This window comes from Bidens hawaiensis, unplaced genomic scaffold (assembly GCF_021521415.1).
Source record: "Bidens hawaiensis isolate Kalapana, Puna unplaced genomic scaffold, B.hawaiensis_p1.1 tig00056171_1, whole genome shotgun sequence".
NCBI classification, from domain to species: domain Eukaryota; kingdom Viridiplantae; phylum Streptophyta; class Magnoliopsida; order Asterales; family Asteraceae; genus Bidens; species Bidens hawaiensis.
The window spans coordinates 69,209-78,258 of NW_027500133.1; the positions used below are offsets into that span (position 1 = coordinate 69,209).

The 9,050-nt window shown below is 33.4% G+C and overlaps 1 pseudogene across 1 annotated transcript; it reads right to left on the reverse strand.

Moving 5' to 3' along the window:
- Nucleotides 1–262: 262 nt before the first annotated feature.
- On the reverse strand, nucleotides 263–3,085 carry LOC143601376 (alpha-copaene synthase-like; annotated as a pseudogene). Its single transcript, XR_013147636.1, has 7 exons — nucleotides 2,943–3,085; nucleotides 2,188–2,458; nucleotides 1,728–2,103; nucleotides 1,437–1,655; nucleotides 1,175–1,301; nucleotides 836–1,084; nucleotides 263–555 (listed from the first exon to the last, which is right to left on the reverse strand). The product of XR_013147636.1 is annotated as an alpha-copaene synthase-like (transcript).
- Nucleotides 3,086–9,050: the final 5,965 nt, after the last annotated feature.

The window sequence follows — 9,050 nt, forward strand, 5'->3', positions numbered from 1 at the left end:
GAACATGAAGGTCGTAATAGAAGATATATGAATTGTTTTATACTTTTAATTAAGTTGGACAAAAAGAGGGTAATCACAATTCACGAATAAATAAAAAGTTTAATTTTATTTCATGTTGCACCCATAGTGGATACTGGATACCATCATTCTTGATCGTTACAAAAGTAAAGGAAGACATTAAACACTTACACATACCCGTAAAGGATGTCATAAGTCACCGTTACATAAAGGAAGACATAATGAGAAACAAGTAACACTATTTTTACATGGGGACTGAATCCAAAGCAAAAGTGTAATACACTCCTTAAGTATCTTTTCTGGAAAAGTGAACCCGTCATTGTGTTTGTATGCCACATCTATCATTCGTGCAAGGTTAACAATTGGAGCAAGTAGATCTATTGGGACCTCGTTTGGCTTTAGACACCCCTCGTTTATATCTTTCCATGCATTTTCAACAATTTCTTTGATCACTTCCACAGCAACATTTTCAGACACCCCATAAGTCTTCATGTATGCATCTACGCCTGTGGCCGATTGAGCTCTTTCTCGCTCAAACTTCATATGAATGTGTAATGTTAATTATTAGACTAGATAGCGTTGTATGCTATTTTGTAGTCTTGAAAACTATAACTATGTGGAATCTTAGCAAATAACAACTACAAATATATCTTGTAATTCAGATATATATGTTATTTAGAAGAAAAATATCTTATTTTTCATCGTTAATTGCAATTTAACTACCGATGACTAATTGGTATTGCGATAGGATGATCCTTGGTGTCCGGGCCTTTGCTGTTATAAAAAAGTTGCAGTTTAATTAGTGTGAATTTAATACCTCAACAGTCATCACATCATCTTGGAGTCTTGAAATTGACTGTGATGCTATCATGATCTTCGGATGACTTTGGTACCAAGCTAAAGCCTCTTGAGTTACAATCTCGCCCATACCTATCAAGGCAGACTTACATAGAAGGTCATGTGTAGAAGTGGCTAACCCAATCCTCATGTACTCTTCAAATGATGGCACTTCTCCACTATGTCTCCATTCGGCTTCTTGAAGGTAGCCTCTAGCTTGTTCTTGAAACTAGGTTAAGTAAGGGGGAAAATAATTAGTGAAAATATAGATTTTTTACCCTATTTGCAATGTAGAATGTATAAGGAAAGGGAATCATACAGCATTTTTTGAAGCCTCCATAAGATTTTCAAGTCCTTCTTTGTGGAATTCAGAGTACTCATTCAATATAACTTGATAGAAAGGTTTAATATATTCTGGAAGTTGCGACATTGCACTAATGTCCCACCTAAAAGATTTTTTTATCAGTGCACTTACATGTTGAAGTGAAAGAATAGACCAACATATAGCTGGATTAATTTAACATTTGGAGATGTACACAAATCCCTCAACTTGATAAATGTGCATAAATAATAATGAATACCGGTTTATTGCATGTGTTAGAAGTCTGATCTCTTCAATCGTAGCGTATGCATCATAGGTGTCATCTAACACCAAAACAAGTAGTATAATTTTTGTTGTTATGATTCGCGCTTGAGAGTAGTACGGCTCCAAGAGTAATGCCAGTATCCATACATAGCACTCAGGCACTCTATCTCTTACATAAGACGTTTTCACTTGTAATTCCAAGTCTTTCCACCACCTACATCAAAAATAAAAATCCGTTATTGTTTTCACGACATGTTAATAGATTAGAACATAATCTTTAACTTACTTGGAAACAGTTTGAAGTTCTTGCTTTTGTAGGAGTTGCAAGTAGTTGAAGTGCGCTTTTGCAAGTGTTAGTAGTGACTCATATCTGGATATTTCTTCTGCATAATGGAGCAAATACTGCCTTGCTTCTACCATTGGATGCCCTCGATGAAAAGGTCTCTCCAACGCATGGTTCACTTGCCGTGCAATAGTACCTTGGAGTGTGTTTTCTAGGCTTTTTAGTTTAGTTTCTGTGAATGCAATGGCTTCATCTAAAACATATTCTCCTCGTGTTCTTAATTGAGCACTCTCATATAAACTCATCATTCCTCTCACATCTGTAGTAATGTCTTCCTTGAACTCACCCGAACTAGAATCCTTAAACTTGTTGAACACATCTGCTGATCTGCATAATCACAGATCTCTTGAGACTTGAGAGAATGTAAACCACACATAAAGAACAAATATTTATGAGTTATTACCACAAGAAAATCGGTAATCAAAGTTTCTAAAAACTTGAAAGTGAACAGATACTGTATAGAGACCTGCATCATTATAATCTTGCAAGTCCAGCTGGTTGAAAAGCATATTAAGCAGGCCGTCAATTTCTTTCGAGAAAAGATACTTCAAACCAAGACGATACAGATGATAAATGAAACTCAATTTGTCGTTTGAATCAATAGCAGGGTTTACTATTAATCTTCTCACTTGTTCTTTTGGCTGCTCCATTGCTTTACAATATTCTTCCAATTGCTAGATAATGAAAACAACTTATTCTAAATATTATGAAATAACGCCACAAGTTTATTGCTTAAATTAAAAAACATATAGCCATTATAATCATTTATAATATAATAGATCAAAATATTAATAATACCTTATTATATATTAGTTTGGTAATTGTTGATGAACCATATTACCCAAACTAGGTAATAAAAGGTTTCCCCTTCGGTGTATATAGAGGGAGATAATAAATTAACATCATAATCTAATCACACGCATATAACAATTTTGTGTGCCTCATATCTCCTAAACAGGTTCGTCTCAAGAAACCTAACATCATCCTTAACTACACATCCTAAAGGGGAACTCGATCAAGATGACAAATATGTCGACTACATCATACTATGTTGCAATTACTACCTGGTTTAATATTTATCATGTTTTCTATTGCTTACATGAAGAACTGACCAACACATGATATACGTTTGTGTGAGTAATTGATTCTAGCACTTACCGAATTGTCAAGACCGGGCGATAGGAAGCGATCACCCCATGTTGAAGGAGGAAAGTTGGCCAAAGGACGTGCTGGCTCCATGGTCGTTTTTGTGTTGGCTTGGAGGATAATTCCACTTGTACGTTTATGATGATATGAATAGGATATGATAATATGATAGGATGATTCACTATTTATAGATGATATGATGTATGCTATCTCATGATTTGAAGTCAAATATGGCAAGCCTTATGTGATTATAAATAAATTAAAGCCTTCAAAAATAATATACAAATGATTTGCCAGTTAGTTGTTATTTTAAAAACAAGTAGTTACTTAGGAAGACTAAGAATAAATCATAGTAATTGGATCATGTTAATCAATGGTTGAGATTTAAAATTATCAAAAACCGTCATAGTTTCCTAGAATTACTCGTTTACCATTATAACCGACATAGTTTCCTAGATTTGTTATCTCACCATATGTTGTAATGCCACATGTCAAAAATATATTGGTTCTTACCATTCCTAGGAAACTTTTTTTTATTTGAACCCTTTTCTATGGAGTAATTCGGATGATATATAATAAATAAGCAAATGAACGCGTGTGGAGCATGGAGTTAATTTTATAGTAATAATACAATCATAGCACTTGTCATACTCCATTACCATAAACGGATACAAAAAATATTTCACTGTGAGCACAATACGCAGTGGCGGTCCAATACTCTAGTGGCGTAGGTCAGGCGGTGCCACTGATGAAGCTTCATTGAGGCCCGGGGACCCCCCCCCCCTGTTTTTTTGAGCTCGGCCCTCCCGATGCCTCAGTCCAAACTTTGCCACTGGCGATGACGGCGATACTGCAGCTGCAGGCGTGTAACAAAGAATTGAAGGGAGGCAGACGGCTGGAGTTGGCCATTTTGGTTAGTAGTTTTGACCTTTTAGTTACAAAAGATGTCTAAATATAAAGTTCATCTTTTGTTATATTACTAGATGATCTGCTTATTGAGCTCTCAAACTAGCCATGAGTCTTTTCTGCCAGCTGAGCTCTTACCAACTAAATCCTTATTGTGTCCCCGTCGAAACGCGTTAAGTCACCTACTACTTATTTTAGATATGTTTTTATATTTTTAATTGGTAAGTGGCAAATTAGAGAATGATTATCAATTATTTAATTGTTCGAAAATAACAAAAAGTAGGCATTAAAATATATATAGGTAATTACAAAAAAAGTTGATTGACATCACAAAAAGGTCATATCAACTTCAAAGTATGTTGTATTTATGTTGTATTGAATAAGATAAATACCTTGGGCAAAATTGTAAATTTGTTGTGTGAAATTCCCAAAATAGTCTTTTAGAAGAGAGAGAAATCTTAAATACTTTAAAACTTTTTTCTTTATCAAAATAGTTCTTGTAAATCTATCTCCCACGTGAAATTGGTATTCTTGACGTGAGATTTGGTTGATCTGTCACAGAGTGACACGTGTAAAGTTAAAGATAAAGTTTCATCCAAATCTGTCTCGGCCGATATTTTTGTAGCCAAAATCGTCTTCTGAAAAACCATTATTTTGGAATGAAAGTTGTCCGCCACGTGAGGTTTCAAAAGTCATCGGTTTCCGTGGTATTTTGAAATTCATCGCGTCCGACGCATTTCAGGTGAATTTCGTCTCCTACGAGAAATTTCAAAAATGTTGCAAAAAAACACGATACTTTTCCAATGAATTTAGTCTTGTTAGATGATTTTCAAAACAGTTAAAAAAACGATAATTTCCCAACGAATTTAATCTCCTTAGATGATTATTATAAAAGTTTTAAAAATATGGCAAGTGTTAAGAATGTGGTGGGTGGTGGTGGTGGATGAAGGCGATGGGTGGTGGTGGTGGTTGATGATGGCGGTGTGTGGTGGTGGTTGATGATGGCGATGGGCGGTAGGTGGTGGTGGATGATGGCGGTGGGCGGTTGTGGTTGATGATGGCGGTGCATGGTGGTGGTTGATGATGGCGGTGGGTGGTGGTGGATGATGGCGGTGGGTGGTGGTGGTTGATGACGGCGGTGTGTGGTGGTGGTTGATGATGGCGGTGGGCGGTGGGTGGTGGTGGTGGATGATGGCGGTGGGCGGTGGGTGGTGGTGGTTGATGATGACGGTGGTGGGTGGTGGTGGTGGATGATGGCGGTGGGCGGTGGGTGGTGGTGGTGGTGGATGATTTCTAATACTTGTTTTTCTAACATCTATTCTTTTTATGCAAAAACAAATAAATTTCATCAAAAAACCATCGAATTAAAATACGTTGTAACAAAATCTATCTTTTCTGACAACACGTCTTTTTATGCAAAAATAGACGAAATTCATTTGAAATGCGTCTGAGGAGATGAATTTCAAAAAAACACGAAAATCAGCTTTTTTTGAAACCTCACGTGGCGGACAACTTTCATTACAAAACAATGGTTTTTCAGAAGACGATTTTGGCTACAAAAATATATCAGCCGAGACAGATTTGGATGAAACTTTATCTTTAACTTTACACGTGTCACTCTATGACTGGTCAACCAAATCTCACGTCACGAATACCAATTTCACGTGGGATATAGATTTGCAAGGACTATTTTGGGAAGGAAAAAAGTTTTGGACTATTTAGGATTTCTCTATCTTCTAGAAGACTATTTTGGGAATTGTCCCTTTAACTTTTGGTTCTATTTACTTAATAAAATAATATAGGGGTTAAGTTCGGATATTAAGACATTAGACATAACATGATAACAATAAGACTAGCAATTATTCAAAGATTAATTCACGTCTATGAAGGATTTTCAATTGAATTTAATTTAGACATAACATGATAACATTAAGACATTAGGTATGTATTGGTAACTTCAGACCTACACTCGATTTAAAATTGCATCCCATATGTTGAAAAATTATAAATTGGTGGTTCACAAAATAATTGATATAAAATTAATTAAATTTATTTATGAAACTTTTAAAAACTAATTTGGGAAATATCATGTGTAGTACAACATCGATTTTGGACATTTTAAAAGATTGGAGACAATCTTGTATCTAAAAAATAGCGTGTTACATAATGAAATGTTTGATTGCTCTTTTGGTTTAGAAACGATTTTTATAATTGTTTGTATTTTAACAACAATGTTAGAAACGGTTTTTGGATAAACGTTAAGGTTTTACTTATTCATTTTAAGCGATTTTTGTAATTGTTTATGTCTAACAATTGTGTTAGGAATGGTTTGAGTAAACCGTTCATTTTAAAATGATTTTTATAATCGATTATTTTCTAAAAGTCGTGTTAGAAACGGTGCATAAAAAAACATTTGTTTAAAACCAATTTTGTAATTGGTTATTTTTCTAACTTGTGGGTTAGACCGGATGTATTGGTATACAGTATATGTTTAAATATCTAACATACGTGTTAGATACAGTTTATTATATATATAAGCATATGTGCTTAAAAAACTTTATCTAAATGTGAATTTATGACGTGCATGTTAGAAATATTGCATAAAAACTTTCACGTGTGTCTACCCACTTTCCTCCCATTAAGTTACCTATAAACCTAGCATTAACTCGGTGTTAATGGAGCAATTTTTGGGCTATACATTAGAAAAACCTACAATTTAAAGGTTTTATTTCAACATTTAATGTTTCATGCATGAATAATCTTTCATTTGACGTGCATATTGGATTGCTAGTCTTATAACATGTTTGTTAGAAATTTTCATTTTATAAACCATACTGATCAAAAATGTTTTATGTAAATATTTAATTTTCTAGCGTGTGCGTTAGAATCATTTAGAAATTGTTTATTTTATAGAATTAGATGATACTACATACTCTCACAACTTTTGTTATCATGCAGATAAGAATTTAACAAAAGACAAATGAGACTTATAAAATTCATTCATTAAAACCAAATTTCATGAGAAATCATGACATGGTTGATGAGGGTGAATTTCATCTAATATCATTCTTAGTGATTTTAATCATGTGTTAGATGCCCTAAACATTACTTGGCTTAAGGAATAAGTATGGGTCCACCGTAAGTTATATTTTACTGACATTCGTGGAACTTATTCAAAACGGAATATTCAAACATAATTATTTTATCATTTAAAAAGCTATTTACTTGTATCTAATATGACTTCTATGGTCCATGGTTTTAAAGAGATCCATTCATATATACATAATACGATTTCTTCTAAGTATGTCTCTAAGTTTATTATGACATCTGGACGTTCATGAAATCAAATCAAGTCTAACATATATATGAGAAATTCCCACATCACGTACATCACTAAAACTTCTTATGTAGTTATTCTAGAGGTATTAAAGATTACTGGGAGCCTAAAGTGTCTCAATCATAACTTACAAGATTTGCAAGAGGTGGGGGAGTGAAAACTTGATATTATCTCAATTGCACCTCTTGTACAAGACACTGCTCCATCACAACACTATTTTATCAAAATTTATCTCTTTACAATTTACTACTACTACTCATAAAAAAGTTTCATTGTTGCTTAAACGTGGGCATATTCAGATTCTTAATAAACTAATCCTCATCAAGAGAAACTACAACAACTTATATTATTAACTTGTTTCTCTATTAGAATCTATTGGTCTTTAAATATTGACCATAAGCATGTAAATTTACTAAAGGTTTCTAAGGTCAGTGGGAGCAGTAAAAATCTTTATAATGACTTGTTAGAAGTACAAGAGATGGGGGGGGGGAGTTATTAAATTTTACTCCAAATTTAACTCCAATTACACATCTTGTACACCATACTGCACCAACTCTTACACACTTAGAATCCTGAAAATGATAGCAACCTAACCAAGAGCTAATCCTTAAAACCGAGACTTTTAAAATTACCCAATAATCAACTCAAGAGGCCATCTAGGTTTTAAAACCTACTAAAATTGATGATTATGTAACATCCCTAACTAAAGTTGAAATGGATGTTGGAAAGTTTAATGACCCTATCTCTTATAATTAAACCTTTAGCATCAATCAAACTGACTCCATAAGTCAGGCTAACTTTTTGAGATTTGGTTGAATCACTTAAGAGTGTTCATAACTAAACTAAATTCCAATACGAAACGTTAAGACAGTAAGAAGCACGATTGATTGTTAAAGGTTATATTCAAGGATAAACCAATTATCAAAGAATCTTCTTACCTATATTATAAAAGATTTCTTTAAGGATCATTATTGTTCTAGTAGCTTATAATAGTTAAGAGCTACATTAGATAAACATTAAAACAACTTTCCCTAACAATCGGCTTACATATTTATGTGTTCATAAAACAACCTAAAAGTTTTAAACTGAAGGTCAAAGAACATTTAGTGTATAAGTCAATAAAATCCATATATGAGTTTTTGCAAACATCAAAATGTGATGAAATCTTTATGCAATTATTTTCATCAAAAACCAAGTGGATTAATGTACCAACCTCAAGATGAGTGGGAGCAACTAAAAACAAACTTGTCCTTATATAGATGAGTATATTATACATAAGTTAAAGCACTGTTCACACACTTTGATATTATAGATCTCAGAGATATACCTTACACATGTACTGCTCTACTTTAGATGATAATAGGAACACATAGATTATTTCCTTATGCTTCATTAAGTAGAAGCCTTATATAAGTTCAAGTCTATACTCGTTTACATATTACTCAAAATTGCAACACACTAGATATGTCTAGATTAATGTGAAGCATCTAAAAGAGTAATAAGATATCTTTAAAAGAAACGAAATACTTAATTTAAAAGAAGAAGTGAAAATTCAAACCGGTAGATTACTCTAAACTTTGTCATATTCAGAGATAAGAAAATGTAATTTTCGAGACATATTCTTATGTCAGTAGACAAATCTATCTCATGGATGAGTCATAATGAACCGATAACAACGACATAAGTCATAACGACATAATATGTTGATTAATTACAACGCTGTTGTCAGTAAATGTTGTTGAAAATTTATTACTAGACTCATAAGTTTTATTAAACTCCAGATAAATTATATATTGAAGACTTATTGTGATAAAGTCAGCTACCATCTTTTCTCACACAGTAACAATTTGAGAGGTGTTGCATTAAAGTTTGATATG